The sequence below is a fragment of the Nerophis ophidion genome, linkage group LG09 (genome assembly GCF_033978795.1).
Source record: "Nerophis ophidion isolate RoL-2023_Sa linkage group LG09, RoL_Noph_v1.0, whole genome shotgun sequence".
Classification (NCBI taxonomy): Eukaryota; Metazoa; Chordata; class Actinopteri; order Syngnathiformes; family Syngnathidae; genus Nerophis; species Nerophis ophidion.
In genome coordinates, this window is record NC_084619.1 from 11,171,151 (window position 1) to 11,193,553 (window position 22,403).

Below are 22,403 nucleotides of genomic sequence, written 5' to 3' on the forward strand. Positions count from 1 at the left end.
GCACCAGTCTCCCCACTTTAAAAGAATCCACGCACAGGCGTTCTCCTGAAGGCAATCCCACCAACAGGAGGACAATCATACTCGTTTCGAGTGATCGCAGTCGAGGGTGAGGCTGGTAGGAGAATCCGTAATACAAGCGGGGGGTCCGTGGGGCTGGAGAGAGAGGAGTCAAGAGGTCCGTGTCCAAAATGGGGGTCGAGGATCGAGGGAGGCAGTCAGAATCCAGAGGGGTCCAGGGAGGTGAGGCGCACAGCTCGCTTCCAAGGCGACGGAGGGAATTCTGAGGACACGAGGGAAACGACAAGGACAAATAAGCACAAGGGCGGAAGGACACTGAGAGCGAGCAAGACAAGGTGAAGAGCCAGAGGCGGGAAGCTGACTGCAAGCAGAGAAGTACGTTCCAGCACTGGATTTCTGGATACGGCGGCTTTTATGGGGCGCGGTGTCATCAGTAGCAGGTGTGTTGATTGATGATTGTGCACAGCTGTGTAGGCGCGTGGCAGCGGAAGCAGTGCATGTATGGGCGTGTCATGCAGTGCGCTCCGCGGCGCATGCTGAGGAAAGAAAGGTAGACTGGGCACGCGCCGTAAATAGTTGAGGCGTGGGAAAAAATCGATTCGAATACGTTGTGCGATTCAGAATCGATTCTCTTTTTTTTTTTTTAAATCTATTTTTTTTTTTTAATCAATCCAACAAACCTCTACACAGCAATACCATAACAATGTAATCCAATTCCAAAACCGAACCTGACCCAGCAACACTCAGAACTGCAATAAACAGAGCAATTGAGTGGAGACACAAACACGACACAGAACAAACCAAAAGTAGTGAAACAAAAATGAATATTATCAACAACAGTATTTTATCAGCATAACAGTGATTAAAAATCCCTCATTGACATTATAATTAGACATTTATAAAAAAAAAAAGAAAAGAACAATAGTGTCACAGTGGCTTACACTTGCGTCGCATCTCATAAGCTTGACAACACACTGTGTCCAATGTTTTCAAAACAATAAAATAAGTCATATTTTGGGTTCATTTAATAGTTAAAACAAATTTACATTATTGTAATTAGTTGATAAAACATTGTCCTTTACAATTATAAAAGCTTTTTAAAAAAAAATCTACTACTCTGCTAGCATGTCAGCAGACTGGGGTAGATCCTGCTGAAATCTTATGTATTGAATGAATACAGAATCGTTTTGAATCGGAAAAATATTGTTTTTGAATCGAGAATCGCGTTGAATAAAAAAAAAAATCGATATATTATCGAATCGTGACCCCCAACAATCGATATTGAATCGAATCGTGGGACAGCCAAATATTCGCAGCCCTAGTAACTAGGGTTGCAAAATTCCGGGAATATTCAAAATTAGAAACTTTCCATGGGAATTAACAGGAATTAATGGGAATAAACATTGATTGCAACATGCTAGATCTTGCAGCATGATTATTAGCTAAAACAACCTGATTTAATGCAAATTCAGTTGAATTTCAACCCTTTTCTGTGCATTCCTCCATCACATGTGCAGTGCATTCTTCCATCACATGCACAGATAATTCCCAGCATGCTAGACACCACATCAGGGCTATTGAGGCCACACTAGTATTTGAGCCGAAGGACTTCATCCAGTCAGGTAGGTTTTGATGATATTAGTGGGGTAAATATATTTGATCTATGGTATTTGAGTTTAATAGAGGTGTAATTGCTTGTTACTGTATGACTGTAGACTACTCCAGCAGACTTCCACTCGAGCTAGCTAGCTGTTCCTGTGCTTGTTAAATGATTTTGGGGCCAACATCTCTAGCTAACGAGGTTTATTTACCACCACAGTCTCATAATGAACCGAAAATATTTCTCTGTTAGCCGTGATGCTAATTTTCTCTATGTTAAATCCCATTCATTTATGTTAAAAATGTTAGCGATCCAAATTTACTTTTTTCGTGATCTGTAAAGTTCAACTTGCAAATACTAAATCAAAATGTGTAGTTTCCTCTACCTTCTGTTCTGCTAGCCATTCTGTCGTCATACAGGAATGTAGGTTACAGTTTGATTTAGCATGCTGTAGCCTTTTTCTATTCATTTGTCCATCAGTAAAATATTTTCAAAGACTACTCCAATTGTTTAGCTAACTATTTATATCTGTGTCTGGCATTGCATTAGTGCTTTACAAGCTTCTCATCTTATTCTACAGAATAAGATGCCCCGTGTCCAATTTTGAATAATCAAAAAATTATCAACATTTCCAAATTTCCCGAGTTTAACTTCCGGAAACTTTCCACCCGTTTGCAACCCTAACCCTAACACCATCATCATTTTTTATACAGGCTGTAAGTATGTTATGTAGCAGGCACATTCGTTATAACATTTATTATTTACATATTTTGGTCATTTGTATTTCACAGATGAATCACAATTTTCCCTATTTACATATTTTGGTAATGTTCCTTAAACAACAAATATTACTATTCATGGCAGACTTCATGGGAAACAATGAATACTTCAGGACAAATGATGATCCAAAACCGATTATTATGTGCATTGTAAAAAAAAAACAAGCAACTTTCCATGTTTTTCCCGTCATCTGCTGGTCAAAGTTGAATGTCAGAGTGGACCAACTTCTCGGTGTATGGCCACATTTTACAAAAAAGAATCATGATTTATAATCTACAGTTAACTTTCACCGACTCAAGGCCATGTAGCAAATTACCATATTTTTTCGGACTATAAGTCGCAGTTTTTTTCATAGTTTGGACGGGGGTGCGACACATACTCCGGAGCGACTTATGTGTGAAACTATTAACACATTACCGTAAAATATCAAATAATATTATTTATCTCATTGGCGGAAGAGACGAAGAAAATGTCAGCAATCGTCACATACACGTCAACCAATAAGAATTCGGTGGGGGAGGGTCATGGCAGAAGTGCATTGTGGGTCATGGAATCCTAACTGCTATATGCTATATGCTGTAGCCTTAGCTATTAAAATTGATCATTTCATCGTTGGCGGTCACTTATAAAAACTGAGAAGGGCTGAACAAAAATTGGACCGAAAAGGAAATCATGTATTGCAGATTACACAATATCAAATAATATTATTTATTTCATTGCGGAAGACTCTGCAGCATCGAGTGGACATCGGGGGCGGTACCTCTGGATTGGCAGACCGGGGTGGTGGTCCCTCTCTTTAAGAAGGGGGACCGGAGGGTGTGTTCCAACTATCGTGGGATCACACTCCTTAGCCTTCCCGGTAAGGTTTATTCAGGTGTACTGGAGAGGAGGCTACGCCGGATAGTCGAACCTCGGATTCAGGAGGAACAGTGTGGTTTTCGTCCTGGTCGTGGAACTGTGGACCAGCTCTATACTCTCCGCAGGGTTCTTGAGGGTGCATGGGAGTTTGCCCAACCAGTCTACATGTGCTTTGTGGACTTGGAGAAGGCATTCGACCGTGTCCCTCGGGAAGTCCTGTGGGGAGTGCTCAGAGAGTATGGGGTACCGGACTGTCTGATTGTGGCGGTCCGCTCCCTGTACGATCAATCAATCAATCAATGTTTACTTATATAGCCCTAAATCACTAGTGTCTCAAAGGGCTGCACAAACCACCACGACATCCTCGGTAGGCCCATATAAGGGGAAGGAAAACTCACACCCAGTGGGACGTCGGTGACAATGATGACTATGAGAACATTAGAGAGGAGGAAAGCAATGGATGTCGAGCGGATCTAACAGGATACTGTGAAAGTTCAATCCACAATGGATACAACACAGTCGCGAGAGTCCAGTCCAAAGAGGATCCAACACAGCAGCGAGAGTCCCGTTCACAGCGGAGCCAGCAGGAAACCATCCCAAGCGTAGGCGGACCAGCAGCGCAGAGATGTCCCCAGCCGATACACAGGCGAGCAGTACATGGCCACCGGATCGGACCGGACCCCCTCCACAAGGGAGAGTGGGACATAGAAGAAAAAGAAAAGAAACGGCAGATCAACTGGTCTAAAAAGGAGGTCTATTTAAAGGCTAGAGTATACAAATGAGTTTTAAGGTGAGACTTAAATGCTTCTACTGAGGTGGCATCGCGAACTGTTACCGGGAGGGTATTCCAGAGTACTGGAGCCCGAACGGAAAATGCTCTATAGCCCGCAGACTTTTTTTGGGCTTTGGGAATCACTAATAAGCCGGAGTCCTTTGAACGCAGATTTCTTGCCGGGACATATGGTACAATACAATCGGCAAGATAAGATGGAGCTAGACCGTGTAGTATTTTATACGTAAGAAGTAAAACCTTAAAGTCACATCTTAAGTGCACAGGAAGCCAGTGCAGGTGAGCCAGTACAGGCGTAATGTGATCAAACTTTCTTGTTCTTGTCAAAAGTCTAGCGATCAGTGCCAGAGCTTGGTCCGCATTGCTGGCAGTAAGTCGGACACATTTCCAGTGAGGGTAGGACTCCGCCAAGGCTGTCCTTTGTCACCGATTTTGTTCATAACTTTTATGGACAGAAGTTCTAGGCGCAGTCAAGGCGTTGAGGGGTTCCGGTTTGGTGGCCGCGGGATTAGGTCTCTGCTTTTTGCAGATGATGTGGTCCTGATGGCTTCATCTGACCGGGATCTTCAGCTCTCACTGGATCGGTTCGCAGCCGAGTGTGAAGCGACCGGAATGAGAATCAGCACCTCCAAGTCCGAGTCCATGGTTCTCGCCCGGAAAAGGGTGGAGTGCCATCTCCGGGTTGGGGAGGAGAGCCTGCCCCAAGTGGAGGAGTTCAAGTACCTAGGATTCTTGTTCACGAGTGGGGGAAGAGTGGATCGTGAGATCGACAGGCGGATCGGTGCGGCGTCTTCAGTAATGCGGACGTTGTATCGATCCGTTGTGGTGAAGAAGGAGCTGAGCCGGAAGGCAAAGCTCTCAATTTACCGGTCGATCTACGTTCCCATCCTCACCTATGGTCATGAGCTTTGGGTCATGACCGAAAGGATAAGATCACGGGTACAAGCGGCCGAAATGAGTTTCCTCCGCCGTGTGGCGGGGCTCTCCCTTAGAGATAGGGTGAGAAGCTCTGCCATCCGGGAGGAACTCAAAGTAAAGCAGCTGCTCCTTCACATCGAGAGGAGCCGGATGAGGTGGTTCGGGCATCTGGTCAGGATGCCACCCGAACACCTCCCTAGGGAAGTGTTTAGGGCACGTCCAACCGGTAGGAGGCCACGGGGAAGACCCAGGACACGTTGGGAAGACTATGTCTCCCGGCTGGCATGGGAACGCCTCGGGATCCCCCGGGAAGTGCTAGACGAAGTGGCTGGGGAGAGGGAAGCCTGGGTTTCCCTGCTTAGGCTGTTGCCCCCGCGACCCGACCTCGGATAAGCGGAAGAAGATGGATGGATAGATGGATGGATCATTGCGGAAGAGACAAAGATAATGTCAGCAATCGTCACATACACGTCAACCAATAAGAATTTGGCGGGGGAGGGTCGTGGCAGAAGTGCATTGTGGTTCATGGAATGCTAACTGCTATATGCTATATGCTACAGCCTTAGCAATTAAAATTGATCATTTCATCGTTGGCGGTAACTTATAAAAACTGAGACGGGCTGAACAAAAATTGGACCGAAAAAGAAATCATGTACTGCAGATTACAAGCTGGACGTAGTGAAATATGCAGCAGAAAACGACAAGAGGAAGCGGCGCATACATTTGGAGTTGCTAGAGTTGTTTAGAAGCGACATCGAGGAAGAAGATTTAATCGGATTTATCGATTAGGAGTGACAGATATGTTTGGTAAACTTATAGCATGTTCTATATGTTATAGTTATTTGAATGACTCTTACCATAATATGTTACGTTAACATACCAGGCACCTTCTCAGTTGGTTATTTATGCGTCATATAACCTACACTTATTCAGACTGTTGTTCACTATTCTTTATTTATTTTAAATTGTCTTTCAAATGTCTATTCCTGGTGTTGAATTTTATCAAATAAATTTCCCCCAAAATGCGACTTATACTCCAGTGCGACGTACTGTATATGTTTTTTTTCTTTCTTTATTATGCATTTTCGGCCGGTGCAACGTATTTTCCAAAACGATTTATAATCTGAAAAATACGGTACCAGCTCAGTATGTCAATGGCTGCATAAGCTAGTTACCTCTATGTCAGTGGTTCTCAAATGGGGGTACGCGTACCCCTGGGGGTACTTGAAGGTATGCCAAGGGGTACGTGAGATTTTTCAAAAATATTCCAAAAATAGCAACAATTCAAAAATCTTTCATAAATATATTTATTGAATAATGCTTCAACAAAATATGAATGTAAGTTCATAAACTGTGAAAAGAAATGCAACAATGCAATATTCAGTGTTGACAGCTAGATTTTTTGTGGACATGTTCCATAAATATTGATGTTTTTTTTGTGAACATTTTTTTAGAATTAAGTTCATGAATCCAGACGGATCTCTATTACAATCCCCAAAGAGGGCACTTTAAGTTGAAGATTATTTCTATGTGTAGAAATCTTTATTTATAATTGAATCACTTGTTTATTTTTCAAGAAGTTTTTAGTTATTTTTATATCTTTTTTTTCCAAATGGTTCAACAAAGACCACTACAAATGAGCAATATTTTTGCACTGTTATACAATTTAATGAATCAGAAACTGATGACATAGTGCTGTATTTTACTTCTTTATCTTTTTTTTCCAACCAAAAATGCTTTGCTCTGATTAGGGGGTACTTCAATTAAAAAAATTTCACAGGGGGTACATCATTAAAAAAAAGGCTGAGAACCACTGCTCTATGTGATCACGGCGACACTAAAAGTAGTCCCTCGGGGTTAGCTCTTATAATAACAATATCGCAGGTACTCGAATAATATTCAGGTCACAAGATCTATGTAAATGGAGTATTGTTGGCGTTTTTTAGAGTGCTTTGTGGGCGCAATATAATACTCATATGAGCTTTATTGTTAGCCACCTGGACAAATGTGTCCTTCTTTTATATAGGGATTGTGAATGATAGGCAAAATTTCCTCAAAAAATGTAGTTCCCCTTTAAGAGTTTGTATGCCCCTAATAAGATATTAGTTTGTTGTTGTTTCTTTAGCTATTTGGGCCATTTTATGTCACACGGGTGGCTTTTCTTCTAATTGAGTTCATTTTTGCAGCGCCTGACTCGACTGGGCTGGCGAGACTAATCCAAGGCAATCCAATCTAGTTAATGTTCCATGCATTATTCACAAGGCCATTAAGTGGATTAAGTGTTTCGCTCAATCAGAATCAGTGAAAATGTGTGCGAATGTGACAGGGGAAAAAAAAGCAGGAATTAAACCTTGCGCAGGTGTTGCAGAACAAATTCAAGACACCTCATTGTGTGTGTGAGAATGGTGACCATGGCGACGGGGTTTGGGTGTTATAATGGGGGTGGAGCCCGGTAACAAAACATAGCTAATATGTCTAACAATGATGATGAACATTTGTAAAAACTTGAGATTTGTGTGCATTTACCACATATAATAAAAAGGCTGACTTTTTTTTCCATTACATGTACAGTAATAAAGCCTCATACAGACCTTTTGTTCAGTCCATCAATCAATATTGTAGTCTGCACACTGCACTTCCCTGTCTTTTGTCCATAAATCAAAGCGATAGAGCGAATCCTCAAGCACAACACTGCGAGTCACACATGATGCACACAATAATTCCTTGGAACACACTTTTTTTTTTTTGTTCTTTTGTCATAGCGTGTGAGTGGAAATGAGCTGTTTTGGAAGAGAGAACAGTCCATCTTTGTCCAGAGTTTACTATAGGTCACGCATCGGTGCAGTCCCAGCCTTTTATTGTCCTTTTTATATAATTAACTTTGGTCAATTATCAACTAAGTGGGGCCACAGAAATGGTCAGTATGATTATTTTCCACTAACACTTCATCAGTTCTTTACTTGGCTTTGGAACGTCTCACTTCCTCTGCAAGAGAGACTTCCTTTAGTTTTTTTTTTTGTTTTTCTTTGTTTCCACCCTACAATGGCTCAGATGGAAGATCCGGGATTAAAAACAGGATGGAAAGAATACATCCCAACATGGTCACGGTTGGCTTCTTCCTTTATGCAGAGAATATGGAGCCAAACAGGATAAGCGTTTGACTAGTGTGTGAAATTTGAACAAAGACAGATATGAGGATTGATTTGTTAATAAGTAATTGTAAATTAAGTAGTACTAAATTTACATTTCTATTTTTATTTATTGTTTTAATTGGTTTTATACTTTAAAAACGTTTTTATACATATTTATTTTTATTTTATATTGGTTTTATATTTATTTATTTTGTTTCTATTCAGTTATTGGTGGCGCTAACGATATTATTTGAATTTTGTTTTTAATATTTTTGTGCAGCAAATTGTAAACATTTTTGTTGTTTAAAGGCCTACTGAAATGAGATTTTTTTTTATTTAAACGTGGATAGCAGGTCCATTCTATGTGTCATACTTGATCATTTCACGATATTGCCATATTTTAGCTGAAAGGATTTTGTAGAGAACATCGACGATAAAGTTCGCAACTTTTGGTCGCTAATAAAAAAGCCTTGCCTTTACCGGAAGTAGCAGACGATGTGCCCGTGACGTCACAGGTTGTAGGGCTCCTCACATCCTCACATTGTTTATAATCATAGCCTCCAGCAGCAAGAGCTATTCGGACCGAGAAAGCGACGATTTCCCCATTAATTTGAGCAAAAATAAAAGATTTCTGGATGAGGAAATTTAGAGTGAAGGAATAGAAAAAGAAAATAAAAGTCAATTACTGTGGGAGCGATTCAGATGTTATTAGACACATTTACTAGGATAATTCTGGAAAATCCCTTATCTGCCTATTGTGTTGATAGTGTTTTAGTGAGATTAAATAGTACCTTAAAGTCGGAGGGGTGTGGCCACGGGTGTGTTGACCGCGAGTGTCTCTGAGGGAAGTCACGCAGCTGCAGCAGGACGGAAGCTCCGCTGAAGTCTCCGGTAAGAGCCGACTTATTACCACAATTTTCTCACCGAAAACTGCCGGTTGACATGTGGTCGGGATCCATGTTCGCTTGACCGCTCCGTTCCATAGTAAAACCTTACTTTCATGAATTTTAAACAAGGAAACACCGGCTGTGTTTGTGTGGCTAAAGGCTAAAAGCTTCCCACCTCCATCTTTCTACTTTGACTTCTCCATTATTAATTGAATAAATTGCACAAGATTCAGCAACATAGATGTCCAGAATACTGTTTAATTATGCGATTAAAGCAGACTACTTATAGCTTGGATCGGGCTGGAAAATAATGTCCGCTACAACCCGAGACGTCAAACGCACGCGTCATCATACCGCGACGTTTTCAACACGACACTTTGCGGGAAATTTAAAATTGCAATTTAGTAAACTAAAAAGGCCGTATTGGCATGTGTTGCAATGTTAATATTTCATCATTGATATATAAACTATCAGACTGCGTGGTCGCTAGTAGTGGGTTTCAGTAGGCCTTTAAATGTGCTATATAAATAAAGTGGATTGGATTGGATAAATATGTCTAAAATAGGATCACAAACAATTACAATTATGTTTCAGGCACAAAACTACGTAACCAGTAAACATAAAGCTTCAAATTATATTATTCCCATGCTGCAATACATTAAGCAGCAAATGAAGTGAAAACCCCCATATAAGGACCTTGACTAAACAGGAGCAACGCTAATGCACCAATCCCCGCCTATCCCGTCCGCTGATTGGCTGATGCTTATCTACGCGACCTCCTATTGGTCCATTTCGGTGTCAGTTCGTTAGTCCCCAGCTCTGAGATAGCATACCGCCAAGAAGGAGGCTGGTCAAAGATAAGCAGGATACTCCTCACAGAAGACCTTAACTGCCATGGTAAGAAGCTGAAACGAAAATGTGGCTATATATACTGTAAATATTACATCAAATTAACCTGTAACTTCGAATTTCTGTAAAGTGCGAGATGTTTACTTAAAAATAACTGTCCTCAAGTTGGGTGCGTACAAAGTGACGTATTCTCCTTGTCTAATTAGGCTAAAGTGTGATTGTGCCGAATTATCGTGTGATTTATTTTACATTTTAATGTGTTTCGCGTTCTGTGGAGCTCATTCGTGTACATAATAATAATAATAATAACAATAATAATAATAAAAATAATAATAATGCTTGTGCTCAGTGGTGGTGTACTGTACGTGCGATATTTAGATGCAGTTCTCGCGATGCTTTGTCCACATAAGAAAGAACATGCGTGCACCTTCTCTCTACTGCTGCCCCCTTCTACCTGAATTATTCATAATAATGGTGGCAGACGGCAATCCCATTAAAAAAAGTGTAAATATGCATGAGGGGCAAACTGACCATTCCATAGTGCACATACAGTATTGTTTTTTGTTGATTATTATAATGCATTGTATGTAATTCCTGCAGCAACATTATAATAATTAGAGCTGCATTGGAGCAGCAACACATTGTTGTGTCATCAGCATGTCAATTTTCTTTGTTTGAGGTGATTTTAATCCTGCTTGTTTAGTTTGTACTGCAGAATGGCATAATAGCCATTTTCCCAATTAATTTGGTTTAAGGATATATCCAAATGGCAATGGAATTTGAATTTATTCAGAAAATATTGATTTTTTTTTTGTGATATTCCGCGGGGAAAACCACACAAAATCAAATTTGTATCAGCCAGGGTAAAGCGGTGTAATACATTGACCCAGTTTTCTGGTGTAATAGTGAAGAGAGATTATAATTCATGTGATCAATATGGAGTCAAAATGGCCTTAAGACAAAATGCTTGTTATGTGTTTGTTTTGTGCACTTACAATTAGAAACACTAGATGGCGACATTGTTCCATTTGGCCTTTATCAGAATCAGAATCATCCATCCATCCATCCATCCATTTTTCCATCCATCCATCCATTTTTCTACCGCTTGTCTCTTCGCGGAGGGGTGCTGGAGCCTATCTCAGCTGCATTTGAGCGGAAGGCGGTGTACACCCTGGACAAGTCGCCATCTCATCACAGGGCCAACTCAGATAGACAGACAACATTCACACTCACATTAACACACCAGATGATTGTCTTTGGAGGTGGGAGGAAGTCGGAGTACCCGGAGGGAATCCACGCAGTCACGGGGAGGACATGCAAACTCCACACAGAAAGATCCCGAGCCCGGGATTGAACCCTGACTACTCAGGACCTTTGTATTGTGAGGCAGACGCACTAACACCTCTGGCAGCGTGAAGCCCGGGTGGTATACCGGTACAGTTAATATGTTTATATATTTTAGAAAGAGATATATATTTGAAAAAGTCAAACTCAGCTCAACTCAACAAAATAGCTATACCTGTATCTTCTGATATGACTTTACTGTGCGAAATTCCGTATCCCTCAAATATTTTGTATCCCCTACCGCGGGAGCGCGCATGGGGGCGGATCTCTGTGCCTTGTTCAGACAGCGGCAGCACTTCCGTGTTTTTAGCGTTGTCAATGATAATAAATATTATTTGTCCCCTATTAACTTTTTTTGTGATTAATAACATGAGTCCAAATTCACAAGTTGTGTTGTTGATAATGCTAAGTAGCTACAAAAGAAAACACATGTTAGTACATTAAAGGCCTACTGAAACCCACTACTACCGACGACGCAGTCTGATAGTTTATACATCAATGATGAAATATTAACAATGCAACACATGCCAATACGGTCTTTTTAGTTTACTAAATTGCAATTTTAAATTTCCTGCGAAGTGTCGTGTTGAAAACGTTGCGGTATGATGACGCGTGCGTTTGACGTCTCGGGTTGTAGCGGACATTATTTTCCAGCCCGATACAAGCTATAAGTAGTCTGCTTTAATCGCATATTCTGGGCATCTGTGTTGCTGAATCTTTTGCAATTTGTTCAATTAATAATGGAGAAGTCAAAGTAGAAAGATGGAGGTGGGAAGTTTTTAGCCTTTAGCCACACAAACACACAGTGTTTTCTTGTTTAAAATTCCCGGAGGTGAAGCTTTACTATGGATTAGAGCGGTCAAGCGAACATGGATCCCGACTACATGTCAACCGGCTGTTTTCAGTGAGAAAATTGTGGTAATAAGTCGGCTCTTACCGGAGATCAGCGGAGCCAGCTTCACCCTACAGCTGCCCTGACTTCCCTCAGAGACTCTGGTGTCAACACACCCGTGGCCACATCCCTCTGACTTTCAGGTACTATTTAACTCACTAAAACACTAGCAACACAATTGTCACACCGGGGTGAGGGAAGTCTTGTTTGTTTTTCTGTCTTGTGATCTATGTATTTTATTTTGAAAAGCTACCCTCTTGTTTCAGATCACGCGTCCTTCCTCTTGTGTCACCAGTCTGACGTCATCCTTGATTCCTGATTGTTTCCACCTGTTCCCCATCACTCCCACATCCTATTTAAGCTCACTTCTCCGTTTGTCCTTTGCCAGATCGTCTCGTCTATCGTGCCTTCTAGCGTCCATGTTCATGTTCACGTCCATGTCCTTGATTCCCTCCTTGCCTTGCTCCTGTTTTTTCTTCTTTTCCCTAATTTTTGATCATAGCAGTTACTTTTTGCTGAAATTTTGAGTTTACTTTTTTCTTCCTTCGAGTGTCCTTAGTTTTCCTTCGTCGACCTAATTGGTGAGTTTTTTGTTATTCCAAATTTCGTTTTATTTCCTCATTGATTGAGTGTTTTTTTGTTTATTCATAGATATTGTATTTGTATATATTATTAGAGTTTATTTTTCCTCCTGTTGGAGCGCTTTTTGTTAATTCTTCTTGATATTCTATTTTTGTTAGGTTATTTTCTTAAAGTAATATTCCTCCTTATTTTTTGGAGTGATTTTTTGTGTTAAGTGTTTATCCTCGGATTTATTTTCCGTACGTTGTATATATTTTTGTGAAATACTTTTTTACCGGAGGTTAAAAAGTTATTTCAAAATAAAAGCTGTTATTTTTGGAAACTTCCTCTCTGCATCTGGGTCCTCTCATTTCCAAGTCGTAACAGCAATAGGCAGATAAGGGATTTCCCAGAATTATCCTAGTAAATGTGTCTAAAAACATCTGAATCGCTCCCACTGCAATCGCCTTTTTTTTTTGGTAGTCCATCCATCCATCCATCTTCTTCCGCTTATCCGAGGTCGGGTCGCGGGGGCAGCAGCCTAAGCAGGGAAACCCAGACTTCCCTCTCCCCAGCCACTTCGTCTAGCTCTTCCCAGGGGATCCCGAGGCGTTCCCAGGCCAGCCGGGAGACATAATCTTCCCAACGTGTCCTGGGTCTTCCCCGTGGCCTCCTACCGGTTGGACGTGCCCTAAGCACCTCCCTCGGGAGGCGTTCGGGTGGCATCCTGACCAGATGCCCGAACCACCTCATCTGGCTCCTCTCGATGTGGAGGAGCAGCGGCTTTACTTTGAGTTCCTCCCGGATGACAGAGCTTCTCACCCTATCTCTAAGGGAGAGACCCGCCACACGGCGGAGGAAACTCATTTCGGCCGCTTGTACCCGTGATCTTATCCTTTCGGTCATGACCCAAAGCTCATGACCATAGGTGAGGATGGGAACGTAGATCGACCGGTAAATTGAGAGCTTTGCCTTCCGGCTCAGCTCCTTCTTCACCACAACAGATCGATACAACGTTCGCATTACTGAAGACGCCGCACCGATCCGCCTGTCGATCTCACGATCCACTCTTCCCTCACTCGTGAACAAGACTCCTAGGTACTCGAACTCCTCCACTTGGGGCAGGGTCTCCTCCCCAACCCGGAGATGGCACTCCACCCTTTTCCGGGAGAGAACCATGGACTCGGATTTGGAGGTGCTGATTCTCATTCCGGTAGTTTTTTGGTAGTCTTTCACTCTAAATTTCCTCATCCACGAATCGTTCATCCTCGCTCAAATTAATGGGGAAATTGTCGCTTTCTCGGTTCGAATAGCTCTAGCTGCTGCTGGCTATGACTGTAAACAATGTGAGGAGCCCTACAACCCGTGACGTCACGCGCACACTGTCAGCCACTTCCGGTAAAGGCAAGGCTTTTTTATTAGCGACCAAAAGTTGCGAACTTTATCGTCGATGTTCTCTACTAAATCCTTTCAGCAAAAATATGGCAATATCGCAAAATGATCAAGTATGACACATAGAATGGACCTGCTATCCCCATTTAAATAAGAAAATCTAATTTCAGTAGGCCTTTAATTAAGGAAAATAGAGGTGGGGGACACCTTTTATCGCAGCACAGAAATATGCTGAAATATTCTGTATCCCCTAACTTTTTTTGACATTAATAAAATGAGTCTAAATTCACAAGTGTTGTACAATGCCAAGTCTGTACATATAATTCACGTGATGTTAGTACATAGCTTGAGGAAAATAAACATCAGTGGCATCAAGTTTTGTTCTTTTTATTCTTAACATGGAATTGTGTCTACTCTGTACTTTCTTCCCATTATATTGGTGTTATGTATAATATATCAGAAGATGAAATAAATAATAAACCAAATTACAGGATGTTATTAATGTATTTTGCAGAAAATAGCAGGCTGACTAACCGCTCCGCAGCATGACACCGAATACAATAGAGAAGCTTGTGCAGCGATGTGAATACAAGTACAGATGATCAAAAGTTTTTAGTCGGGTAGGAATGTGACATAAATGGTAAATGGGTTATACTTGTATAGGGTTTTTCTACCTTCAAGGTACTCAAAGCGCTTTGACACTATTTCCACATTCACCCATTCACACATTGATGGCAGGAGCTGCCATGCAAGTCCCTAACCACTACCCATCAGGAGCAAGGGTGAAGTGTCTTGCTCAAGGACACAACGGATGTGACTAGAAGGTGGGGATCGAACCAGGAACCCTCAGGTTGCTAGCACGGCCACTCTCCCAACTACGCCACGTCGTCCCCATTGTTACACCAACATTGGGGACATGTTACACCAACAACATATTTGACAATTAAAGCATGATCGTAATAATCCACATTTTGTGTCATTGACATCGTTAATAACACGGAAGTGCTGCTGCTGACTGAACAAGGCACAGAACTACGCGCGCGTTCCCGAACTATTCCAGGGATACAGACTATATTTATATATTTTAGAAAGAGATTTTTATTCGAGATACTCAAACTCAACTCAACTCAACAATATAGCTATAATGGTATCTTTTGATGTGACTTTATCATGGCCTTATGCGGTTGGGGCTTCGCGCCGCCGCCGGAGGTCCGACAGACACTGTAGCTGAGGAAGAGTCTGGCGCGCGTCCAGAGTCGCTACCCCCGTCACATTAGCTTCGCGCACAGCTGACGGGCTTGTAGGGATGATATAGCCCCTTGTGTTTTTTCCTGACCTAACATATATATATGTATGTGTATGTATGTATGTATGTATGTGTATGTATGTATGTATGTATGTGTATGTATGTATGTATGTATATATATATATATATATATATATATATATATATATATATATATATAAATCTGATGATTGAGGGAACCCCTCATGAAACAGTTCTGTAGAGATGAAGTAGTCTTGTGATTTTTCCCACACCTACATATTACGCTCTACCACGGTATCGAGCACTATTCTCTGGATAATCAAATCAAGACATATATATATATATATATATATACACACACATACATATATATGCGCTGTGATGAGGTGGCGACTTGTCCAAGGTGTACCCCGCCTTCCGCCCGATTGTAGCTGATATAGACACCAGCGCCCCCCTCCACCCCAAAAGGAATAAGTGGTAAAAAATGGATGGATATATATATATATATATATATATATATATATATATATATATATATATATATATATATATATATATATATATATATATATATATATATATATATATATATATATATATATATATATATATGTCTATATATTATTATTATTATTATTTATTTATTTATTTTTTTGTCCTGTCCAGCTTCTCAGGCAAATCATATAGTTTTTGTAGATGCCCATATCGGCTGTTCAGATTTACTTTACAAAAAAGAAGTGTAGGATACTTCTCCTCTTGCCTTATTTGTATTAGACTTTATTAAATGTATTTACATTTTAATTTGGTGTTAAGCTAAAGTCTTAACAAGCTGCTACGCTTCGTACTGCCTCTGCCTCTGTCAGTACGTCTCTGCAGCACCCAGCATTGTCCCACCCACACCACCGTCTTGATTGTTTGTCTGATTGGTTCCACGCAGAGCAGTAACAGCCAATCAGTAGTGCGTATTCAGAGCGCATGTAACAACCAATCAGCAGTGCATACTCAGAGCGGTAACAGCCAATCAGCAGTGAGTATTCAGAGCGCATGGAGTCAGTGCTCACGCAGAGGCAGGCAGAGAGGAGAGACGGTGTGGGTTAGCAGAAAGGTGTTTAGCAGGTGAGCATAATGCAGAGGACACTCCCCAAGTTATAATAAAACACCTCACAGTCATATGAGAAGATACCGGTATATCACTATGAGCCCGTTGACGTTCTAGAAATATAAGCTCAGCTCGCTCGCAGTCCTTGAGGTGAAGGCTAATTTGCTTTTATTGTAACGTTAGTTTATTTTGCGGTGTGTGCATGCGTGCGTGCGTGTGTTACGGAGAGCAAAGCCCCGTCTGTCTGAGAGAAAGACAAGCATTGTGGGGCGGCATAGCTCGGTTGGTAGAGCGGCCGTGTCAGCAACTTGAGGGTTGCAGGTTTGATTCCCGCTTGTGCCATCCTAGTCACTGCCGTTGTGTCCTTGGGCAAGACACTTTACCCACCTGCTCCCAGTGCCACCCACACAGGTTTAAATGTAATTTAGATATTTGGTGTCACTATGTAAAGCGCTTTGAGTCACTTGAGAAAAGCGCTATATAAATATAATTCACTTCACATTATTGACCTATAGTTAACAACTAAGTTATTTCACTTTACCTTTTACTGTGTTGAAGCAGCAAAAAAGGACATTATGTTAAATGAAGGGTTTCTGTCTCTGATGGGTGATATAATCAACTGATGGTTGATATAATGTGTGTATATATATATATATATATATATATATATATATATATGTATATATATATATATATATATATATAATAGGGCTGGGCAACGATTAAAATTTTCAATCGAAGTTAATCGCACTATTTCTCTGATTAATCCCGATTAACTGCATTGTATACGCAAAGCCCAATAATGAATTCAAAAGTAGTGTGTAATGCACCTTTATTGGAATATTCTCCCACATGAACAAAAGCGCCAAAACATTTGTTGTGCAAACACAATTTAAATCAGTCCTTGTTAAACAGTAGCAGTTAAATAGCATGTTTTATGAAAATCAACTGAAAAAATGTAAATACAAACATTCAAGCTTATTTCCACTGCCAGGGTATTTAAGTTATCCTGTTTGTTATGTAAAATAAATATAATCTACATACAAATCTCTGAGCCACAATCATAACATCCGAACAGGCAATTTCTGAGGTAACAGCAGGAACATTTTTTTTTATCAGGGATCTTATGTTTAAAAAAACGATATTATAGGTAGTGGGCTGTTTTAGGGAATTTTTGATTAAATTATCAGTAGTAGCAATATTAATAATGTTGTGTTTATTCTGCGTAGTGCACTTAAAATAATTATGACCATATCTAGGAATTGATATGATGGGAATTTTCCGATTGTTTGCTTGGTGCTTTGATAAACTGAACGTATATACATGGTACTATATTGTGATGTTATGAGCCAGGGAAAAAAGAACTACCCTACCCAGCATGCAACAGGAGTGACGAGCATGCGCAGTAGCCCGGTAAAGGTTGTGTGTCGCCATGACGGCATCTTGTATGTTGTGATATGCACGCTCTGAAAGCAAACGTTAAGAACTCAGCCAACACTCCTCGTCTGCATTATTCATAAATAGACAGACAACACAAATACTCCGCTGCTTCACAGGCCGCTGGATGTAGCCGGCAAAGTATTCCCATGCTAGCTAGCCGGTCTAGCAAGCACGCGTCATTCAGTCTAAAACGGCCCGATCTATCCACATCCAGAATTGTCTGGCGGTCGTAAGTGATCCCGGAGTGACCACGCCGTAAGCCAGCCAGGAAATTTGCAGAATTGTCCGGTATTTTTGCCAAATGTTCCATCTTTACCAACAGCCCCTCCACGCCGAAGCCCGTCCGGGTGCCGCCATCTTCATAAGAAAAGGCGTTAACAAAATAAAAGCATGTAAACAACATACGCAAATGCGCGATAAAATAATTGTCGGCGTTGATGGATTGATGAGTTAACTCGTAATTAACGCATTAATTTGCCCACCCCTAATATATATATATATATGTATATATATATATATATATATATATATATATATATATATATATATATATATATATATATATATATATATATATATATATATATATATATATATATATATATATATATATATGGGACTTCACGCTGGAAGAGGAGTTTAGTGCGTCTGCCTTACAATACGAAGGTCCTGCAGTCCTGGGTTCAATCCCAGGCTCGGGATCTTTCTGTGTGGAGTTTGCATGTTCTCCCCCCTGCTCTCTGCCATCATTGGTACACTACCATTCTGTGGTGACTTCCCACAAAAAAAAAAAAAAGACAAATAAAAAGACAAAAACCATAACTATTGGAGTTAATATTTAGACGCTCAGTAAAATAATAATTAACTCTACAAAATTCTCTTATTACCTCTATTAACTGTACATAAAGGTGTTAGGTAACATTTGAACATTCCAAACTGTTTTACACTCATTAAGAGAAGTTAACTACTCCATTATAAAACAAAATCAAAGTGAAATGATGTCAAAATACTCATGCTTTGAAGAGGACTGACTGTAATGTGGTGTGTGTAATATATTTATTTGTGTTAGCATATTCTTGGTAAAACATATTTATCTTTGCAAGATTATTAAACATATTGATATAGGGCTGCAGAATTCTGCCATAAATTCACTAGGTTGCCTTTTGCGCTTGAATGGGCCCTAATAATAATAATCCACCAAGTTAAAAAAAAAAAAAGGAATGCTTGCTTATACAAGTACAAACAGGCATGTAATAAAGACAAGTCAAAATATAGTCAATTAATTAATCTGCCATCAGCAGGGTGGATCTGTTAATCACAAAAAAAGATGGCTGTAATCATTTATATATACGCAGATTAATCACATACAGACCTGTTCAGTGGCCTTGCGGTTAGAATGCCCGTCCTGAGACTGGAAGGTTGTGAGTTCAAATCAAAGACTATAAAAATGTGACCCATTACCTCAAAGCTTGGGACTCAGCATCAAGGGATGGAATTGGGGGTTAAATCACCAAAAATGATTCCCGAGCGTGGCCACCGCTGCTGCTCACTGCTCCCCTCACCTCCCAGGGGGTGGAACGAGGGTCAAATGCAGAGAGTAATTTCACCACACCTAGTGTGTGGTACTTTTTAATACAGTATGCCTCTTTACGATAACCGTGGATGGTTAGCTGAAAGGCGATGCAGGTTGTTTACACAGTCAGTGATTATGTCAGTGCAAAGATGAATGAGGGAACTCCCAGGTGTTCTTGCTGGCAAATTTCACTTCAAAATTTCAAAATTTCACTTCACTGGGGACGGCGTGGCGCAGTGGGAGAGTGTCCGTGCGCAACCCGAGGGTCACTGGTTCAAATCCCACCTAGAACCAACCAACTTGTCATGTCCGTTGTGTCCTGAGCAAGACACTTCACCCTTGCTCCTGATGGGTGCTGGTTGGCGCCTTGCATGGCAGCTCCCTCCATCAGTGTGTGAATGTGTGTGTGAATGGGTAAATGTGGAAGTAGTGTCAAAGCGCTTTGAGTACCTTGAAGGTAGAAAAGCGCTATACAAGTACAACCCATTTATCATTTATTATTTAAAATTCACCCTGACTTAGATTGATTGATTGAAACGTGTATTAGTAGATTGCACAATACAGTATATATTCCGTACAATTGACCACTAAATGGAAACACCCGAATAAGTTTTTCAACTTGTTTAAGTTGGGGTCCACGTGAATCAATTCATGGACTGGATTTTAGATATAACTTTTAGCAGGTTTTGAGCAAATAAATGACACACATTCAAGTAAAACATTTTAAAAAATACTCCTGTTTGTCATACTGATTATAACATTGCATTTGTGTCCAAGTATTGTTTTTTTTCAAATGTATATTATATTATGCACTCAAGTAATAACCTATGATTAATCATAATGCGATTGTTTCATTTTTAAAAGATGTAATCATTTGTGAACACAATTTTTTTAATGCAGCCTTATACTAAACTGTTAAGTCATACACTCACAATGTTTCTCTCGTCCTCACTGGTACCATTCTGTGATGCCATCACAAATTAAACTGCGATGAGGTGGCGACTTGTCCAGGGTGTACCCCGCCTTCCGCCCAATTGTAGCTGAGATAGGCGCCAGCGCCCCCCGCGACCCCGAAAGGGAATAAGCGGTAGAAAATGGATGGATGGAATATATAAGGTTTGCATGTCCTCGTACTCATGATGAAGTGTGAAATATTTTTCAAAAAATGTAGAAAAAAAACTCAACTTGTTGGACTTTTGAGGCCTGACTTAGTCACTATAAACCTGTCAAAGATAAACAGATGGCTGTTTCAACTAGAGGTCCAAAGTCCCCAAGTTCTGCCAAACCTTTAACAAAAAAAAACATTGTTGACCAGCTGACTTTCACTTTCCGTTTGCTACCACCCTGTGCTCTTGGCAATGGCTGGAGACAGTTTCGCAACATCTCTGCATATCACAGCGATCAGTTTGCACATGGAAAATAAGGCAGGTTACAACACGGATTTTAATTCTTCACTTTCCTTTAGGAGGATTATAGCAAAAATGAATGAGTGTTTGCCTATACATGAATGTTACTTGCAGTAACTAACAACGTTATCTATAAAATCTGTAACATGATCTGATGACATGATTTGTAAACACAATAAGGTGTCAACCCTCGATGTAATCTAAGTCACTTTCAGATGTTGAAAAGCGTTCCCCTTCCAGTAACTCACATCCTGTGGTTTATTAATTAAAGCTGAGGTCGTATGACCTCTCTCTTCCTGCCGAGAAAGAATTACTCCCATGCCATCATTCAGGTTTAAAGCAAATACATCTCAATAAATGACACTCAAACGCACTGTGAAAGTTGTTTATTAAAAAACAAGTCTAAATTGTTGCTGCCAAAATAAATAACTTGCAGTGTTTCGAGTGCACACAGACGTCTAAACACATATTAGTGGTTTAAAGATTGTTTTAACATGTAGCCTCCAGGGCTTCTTAACAACATATGCGCATATAAATAAAACCTGCTGAAGCTTAAAAAAAATACAAAAACATCATTATTTCAAGCCCAAACAGCAGAATCTTAGGAAAAGTCACACTTGGTGTAAAAGTGTCATTCTCTTCTTTATGAGTGGGTCTTGATCTCAAAGTCCAAAAACAAAACACTCCTTTCCAGGACGGTGGCTTTGTGTCACTACTGACGTTTAATCGACACTCTCCCGCGGTGTCGTGAGTGCTGGCGCTGACCTGTCCTCCTTCTCCTCCTCCTCAAACAATTTTTCACGTTGCGACCCAAAGAGTTAGACCTAAAAAAAAATGACATAAATGTGTGTAGTTAACGACTCTAACCTACGGCTTAAGTACGCTGACACCGAGACTATTACTTTGAAAAATGCCACATGTTATCTACTGCATTTACAAAACATTTTTGACCTTTGACCTAATGCAGTGCAAGTAATGCATATGTGTTATTATTTATGGAGGTCAACATTCATTTCTAACCTATATTGAAGGATTACTGTGGGGGTTGACTGAGTCCAGGCTTATAAAAGCCTTTTTAGGACACTATAAATGTCCTTGTGTGTTTATGCCTTAAGTTGTAGTTGTATTTTGTACTCGTACACATAATCAAGCCCGACATGAACCAAATTTTGAGTAGAGGCTTGTATTTATTTGTTTATTTGTTATGTCTGAGAAATGAATGACATTTGTTGTAGATATTCCTGATTTTATTAGAAATGTTTTAGAGGAAACTCAATATTTTGCACTGTTCTATAATCCTGGTAACTTTTATTATCTAGAGTAGAGGTTTAAACAGACGAGGTGACCAATACAAAATAATAAATGCGGACCACCTGCTTTCAAAATATGCATAAAACAGGTCAGTAGAGACTTTCTACACACAAATAGCTTTATCATCACTGTATTCTGAATTCTTAGCATATTAACAATTATGCGATGGGCCTAAAATTTGATAAAGAATGACAAAGTACAGACCACATTGGAGTGTTTTGTAGTCCAGAAGTGGTCTGCAAACTGCATGCACTTTGAGAAACAGTGATGTCGCACTTTCTGGTCAA

General features: G+C 40.4%; 1 protein-coding gene across 2 annotated transcripts in view; it reads left to right on the forward strand.

The window, feature by feature from the left end:
* The first annotated feature begins 9,793 nt into the window (after window positions 1-9,793).
* rassf4a (Ras association domain family member 4a) overlaps window positions 9,794-22,403 on the forward strand; it is a 79,607-nt gene continuing 66,997 nt past the window's right edge. The window contains exon 1 of one of the 2 annotated variants that reach the window (XM_061910267.1): window positions 9,794-9,879. The gene's annotated coding sequence lies outside the window, so the exon portion shown is untranslated. Of the gene's footprint in view, window positions 9,880-11,987; window positions 12,211-22,403 lie in introns of those variants that run through there. The other variant, XM_061910268.1, reaches the window with a different exon arrangement.